Below are 5000 nucleotides of genomic sequence, written 5' to 3'. Positions count from 1 at the left end.
CAGCGCTAATACACCGGATCCCATCAGAACTCCGCAGTTAAGCGCGCTTGGGCCAGAACAGTACTGGGATGGGTGACCTCCCGGGAAGTCCTGGTGCTGCACCCTTTTGCATGCTTGTTTCGAGACCGTGGCATGGAAATCCCCTCGGATCACGTCTGGACTCTCCAACGCTGACATCGTGGTAGGAAACCCCCTCGCCTTGCCATGACGCGGTGCCTCCTCTCCTCGTCGCGATTGTCTTTGCGTACGTCGTGCCTGGCCCCTCCCTCTACCTCGCTCTCACGTGATACCCCCTCCTCAAGATGCGAGGTATTTTGGGAGCGGAGGGTGTGCCATGTTGTGGGGGGGTTCGGTGGAGCGGGGTTTTCCGAGGAGGGAGGGCGTGCCATGTTGCGCGGGCGGGTTGTTGGAGCGGGGATTTCTGAGGAGGGAGGGTGTGCCATGTCGCGGGGGGGTGCCATGTCGTGGGGGGGTTTCTTGAGGAGGTCCGTCGGGGGGTGGAAGGTTCCATGTCGCGGGAGGGGGTCGTGTGCAGTGGGGTGTGTGCCCCGTGTCATTGCGGAGCGGGATTTCTTAGGAGGGAGGGTGTGCCATGTCGTGGGGGGGTGAGGTGACGTGTCGTGGGTCGAGCGGGGTTTTTGGAGGTGGGGTGCGCGGGGGATGCGCCGCGTCGTCGGGGGGTGCGGTGGGGTGGAGGGGTGTGCCGTGTCGTGGGGGGGTGACGCGGGGTGGGGTGGGTCGAGCGGGGTTTTTGGAGGCGTGGCGGGGTCGTGTGGATGGAGCGGGGTTTTTCGAGGTGGGGTGCGGGGGGGATGCGCCGCGTCGAGGGGGGGTGCGGTGGGGTGTGCCGTGACGCGGGGTGGGGTGGTGTGGATGCAGCGGGTTTTTCGAGGTGGGGTGGGGTGGTGTGGATGCAGCGGGTTTTCCGAGGTGGGGTGCGCGGGGGCGTCGTGGGGGGTGACGCGGGGTGGGGTGGGTCGAGCGGGGTTTTCGGAGGCGTGGCAGGGTGGCGTGGAGGGAGCGGGGTTTTTCGAGGTGGGGTGCGGGGGGGGCGTCGTGGGGAGGTGCGCCGTGTCGTGGGGGGTGACGCGGGGTGGGGTGGGTCAAGCGGGGTTTTCGGAGGCATTTGTGGTGTGGCGTGGAGGGAGCGGGGTTTTTCGAGGTGGGGTGCGGGGGGGGCGTCGTGGGGGGGTGCGCCGTGTCGTGGCGGGTGACGCGGGGTGGGGTGGGTCGAGCGGGGTTTTCGGAGGCGTGGCGGGGTGCTCTGGAGGGAGTGGGGTTTTTCGAGGTGGGGTGCGGGGGGGCATCGTGGGGGGGTGCGCCGTGTCGTGGGGGGGTGACGCGGGGTGGGGTGGGTCGAGCGGGGTTTTCGGAGGCGTGGCTGGGTGCTGTAGAGGGAGCGGGGTTTTTCGAGGTGGGGTGCGGGGGGGGGGGCATCGTGGGGGGGTGTGGTGGGGTGGGGGGGTGCGCCGTGTCGTGGGGGGGTGACGCGGGGTGGGGTGGGTCGAGCGGGGTTTTCGGAGGCATTTGTGGTGTGGCGTGGAGGGAGCAGGGTTTTTGGAGGTGGGGTGCGGGGGGGCGTCGTGGGGGGGTGCGCCGTGTCGTGGCGGGTGACGCGAGGTGGGGTGGGTCAAGCGGGGTTTTCGGAGGCGTGGCGGGGTGCTGTGGAGGGAGCGGGGTTTTTCGAGGTGGGGTGCGGGGGGGCGTCGTGGGGGGGTGCACCGTGTCGTGGGGGGGAGACGCGGGGTGGGGTGGGTCGAGCGGGGTTTTCGGAGGCGTGGTGGTGTAGCGTGGAGGGAGCGGGGTTTTTCGAGGTGGGGTGGGGGGGGCGTCTTGGGGGGGTGCGGTGGGGTGGGGGGGTGCGCCGTGTCGTGGGGGGGTGACGCGGGGTGGGGTGGGTCGAGCGGGGTTTTCGGAGGCGTGGTGGTGTGGCATGGAGGGAGCAGGGTTTTTCGAGGTGGGGTGGGAGGGGGCGTCGTGGGGGGTGCGCCGTGTCGTGGGGGGGGTGACGCGGGGTGGGGTGGGTCGAGCGGGGTTTTCGGAGGCGTGGAGGGAGCGGGGTTTTTCGAGGTGGGGTGCGGGGGGGCGTCGTGGGGGGATGCGGTGGGGTGGGGGGGTGCGCCGTGTCATGGGGGAGTGACGCGGGGTTGGGGTGGTCAAGCGGGGTTTTTGGAGGAGAGGTGGGGTGCTGTGGAGGGAGCGGGGTCTTTGGAGGTGGGGTGCGGGGGGGCGTCGTGGGGGGGTGCGCTGTGTCGTGGGGGGTGACGCGGGGTGGGGGTGGTTGAGCGGGGTTTTTGGAGGAGAGGTGGGGTGCTGTGGAGGGAGCGCGGTTTTTCGAGGTGGGGTGCGGGGGGGTGCGGTTGGGTGGGGGGGTGCGCCGTGTCGTGGGGGGGAGACGCGGGGTGGGGGGGGTCGAGCGGGGTTTTCGGAGGCGTGGTGGTGTGGCGTGGAGGGAGCGGGGTTTTTCGAGGTGGGGTGGGGGGGCGTCGTGGGGGGGTGCGGTGGGGTGGGGGGGTGCGCCGTGTCGTGGGGGGGTGACGCGGGGTGGTGTTGATCGAGCGGGGTTTTTCGAGGTGGGGTGCGGGGGGGGGGATATGCACCGCGTCGTGGGGGGGTGCGGTGGGGTGGGGGGGTGTGCCGTGTCGTGGGGGGGCTGACGCGAGGTGAGGTGGGTCGAGCGGGGTTTTCGGAGGCGTGTTGGGGTGGTGTGGAGGGAGCGGGGTTTTCCGAGGTGGGGTGCAGGGGGGCGTCGTTGGGGGGGTGCGGTGGGGTGGGGGGTGCGCCGTGTCCTGGGGGAGTGACGCGGGGTTGGGTGGGTCGAGTGGGGTTTTTTGAGGTGGGGTGCGGGGGGGGGGGGGGGGATATGCGCCGCGTCGTGGGGGGGTGCGGTGGGGTGTGGGGGGTGTGCCGTGTCGTGGGGGGCTGACGCGAGGTGGGGTGGGTCGAGCGGGGTTTTCGGAGGCGTGGTGGGGTGGTATGGAGGGAGCGGGGTTTTTCGAGGTGGGGTGCGGAGCGGCGTCGTTGGGGGGTGCGGTGGGGTGGGGGGTGCGCCATGTCGTGGGGGGGTGACGCGGGGTGGGGTGGGTCGAGCGGGGTTTTCGGAGGCATTTGTGGTGTGGCGTGGAGGGAGCGGGGTTTTTAGAGGTGGGGTGCGGGGGGGGCGTCGTGGGGGGGTGCGGTGGGATGGGGGGTGTGCCGTGTCATGGGGGAGTGACGCGTGGTTGGGTGGGTCGAGCGGGGTTTTTCGAGGTGGGGTGAGGGGGGGTGGGGGATATGCGCCGCGTCGTGGGGGGGTGCGGTGGGGTGTGGGGGGTGTGCCGTGTCGTGGGGGGGCTCACGCGAGGTGGGGTGGGTCGAGCGGGGTTTTCGGAGGCGTGGTGGGGTGGTGTGGAGGGAGCGGGGTTTTTCGAGGTGGGGTGCGGGGGGCATTGTGGGGGGGTGCGGTGGGGTGGAGGGTGCGCCGTGTCGTGGGGGGGTGAGGCGGGGCACGGTGGGTCGAGCCTGGTTTTTGGAGGAGTGGTGGGGTGCTGTGGATGGAGCGGGGTTTTTCGAGGTGGGGTGGGGGGGGAGGCGCCGCGTCGTAGGGGGGTGCGGTGGGGTGGGATGGGGGGGTGTGCCGTGTCGTCGGGGGTGACGCGGGGTGTCGCGATGCCCCCTCCCCCCCACCATGCCCCGACATGACGCGACGCGCCCCCTCCCCAACATAACATGACAACCCCCCTCCCCCCCCCATGACATCCCCCCATCCCCCATGACACGACACGACACGACGCGATGCGCCCCCCCATGACGTCCCCCCCTCAAAAATTCGCCTCCCCCCTCAACACACACCACCCCACCCCTCCCCCCCCTCAAAAATTCGGCACCCCCATGACATCCCCCCCCACCCCCCATGACACGACGCGACGCGACGCGCCCCCCCATGACACAACATGACGCGACGCGCGCCCCCCCCTTTCCCCCCTCAACACACACCACACCATGTCGCGATGTGCCGCGCCCCCTCCCCCCCATGACATCCCCACCCCACCCCCCCCCCACCCATGACACGACACGATGTGACACGCCCCCCCCTCCCCGCCCCCCCATGACACGACACGATGCGACGTGCCACCCTCCCCTTAACACACACACCCACCCAACGCAATGCCCCCCCCCCCAACACACACCACACCATGTCGCGTCGCACCCCCTCCCCCCCCCCCCCGGTGCCCCATGGCCTGACACGACGCGAGGTGCTCCCCTCCCCTTAACACACCCACCCACCCTCCATGACGCCCCCTCAATAATTCGTCCCCCCCCCCCCCCTCAACACACACCACACTACACCACCCCTCCCCCCTCCAAAATTCACCCCCCCATCTCAACACACACCAAACCACGCCTCCCCCCCCCTCAAAAATTCGCCCCCCTTCAAAATGCGGCTTTGTCCATGGTGTGGTGTGGTGTGTATTGGGGGGGGCGCCGCACGTCGCGACATGATGTGGTGTGTGTTGAGGGGGGAAGGGGGAGGGGGGGGCACGTCGCGTCGTGTCGTGTCATGGGGGGTGGGGGGGATGTCATGGGGGGGCGCGTCGCGTCGTGTCGTGTCATGGATGGGGAGGTGGGGTGGGGATGTCATGGGGAGGGGGGGGGCGGCAGGTCATGACATGGTGTGGTGTGTGTGGAGGGTGAAGGGGGAGAGGGGGGCACGTCGCGTCGTGTCGTGTCATTGGAGGGTGGGGGGATGTCATGGGGGCCGCGTCACCTCGTGTTGTATTATGGGTGGGGGGGGATGTCATGGTGAGGGGGGCCGAATTATGGAGGGGGGGGGGAGAAGGGGGGAGGGTGGGGGGGCTGAATTTTGAAGGGGGGAGAATTTTTGAGGGGGGGGGAAGGGGTGGGGTGGGGTGGTGTGTGATCGGGGGGGGGGGGGGGGGGGGGGGGCGAATTTTGGAGGGGGGGGAGGGGTGGTGTGGTGTGGTGTGCGTTGAGGGGGGTGGGGGGGGGGGGCGGGCGAA

The 5000-nt window shown here is 70.2% G+C and overlaps 1 non-coding gene across 1 annotated transcript in view; it reads left to right on the top strand.

Moving 5' to 3' along the window:
• Positions 1-105, top strand: part of LOC148015729 (5S ribosomal RNA) — a 119-nt gene extending 14 nt beyond the window's left edge. Inside the window, exon 1 of the ribosomal RNA XR_015688553.1 lies at positions 1-105. This exon is cut by the window's left edge and continues 14 nt beyond it. This is a non-coding gene — a ribosomal RNA (5S ribosomal RNA).
• The last annotated feature ends 4895 nt before the right edge of the window (positions 106-5000 follow it).

Source organism: Lygodium microphyllum, chromosome 24 (assembly GCF_053477565.2).
Source record: "Lygodium microphyllum isolate KBCC chromosome 24, Lygodium_microphyllum_v1.1.10, whole genome shotgun sequence".
NCBI lineage: Eukaryota > Viridiplantae > Streptophyta > Polypodiopsida > Schizaeales > Lygodiaceae > Lygodium > Lygodium microphyllum.
This window is presented reverse-complemented; position numbering and strand designations above follow the sequence as displayed.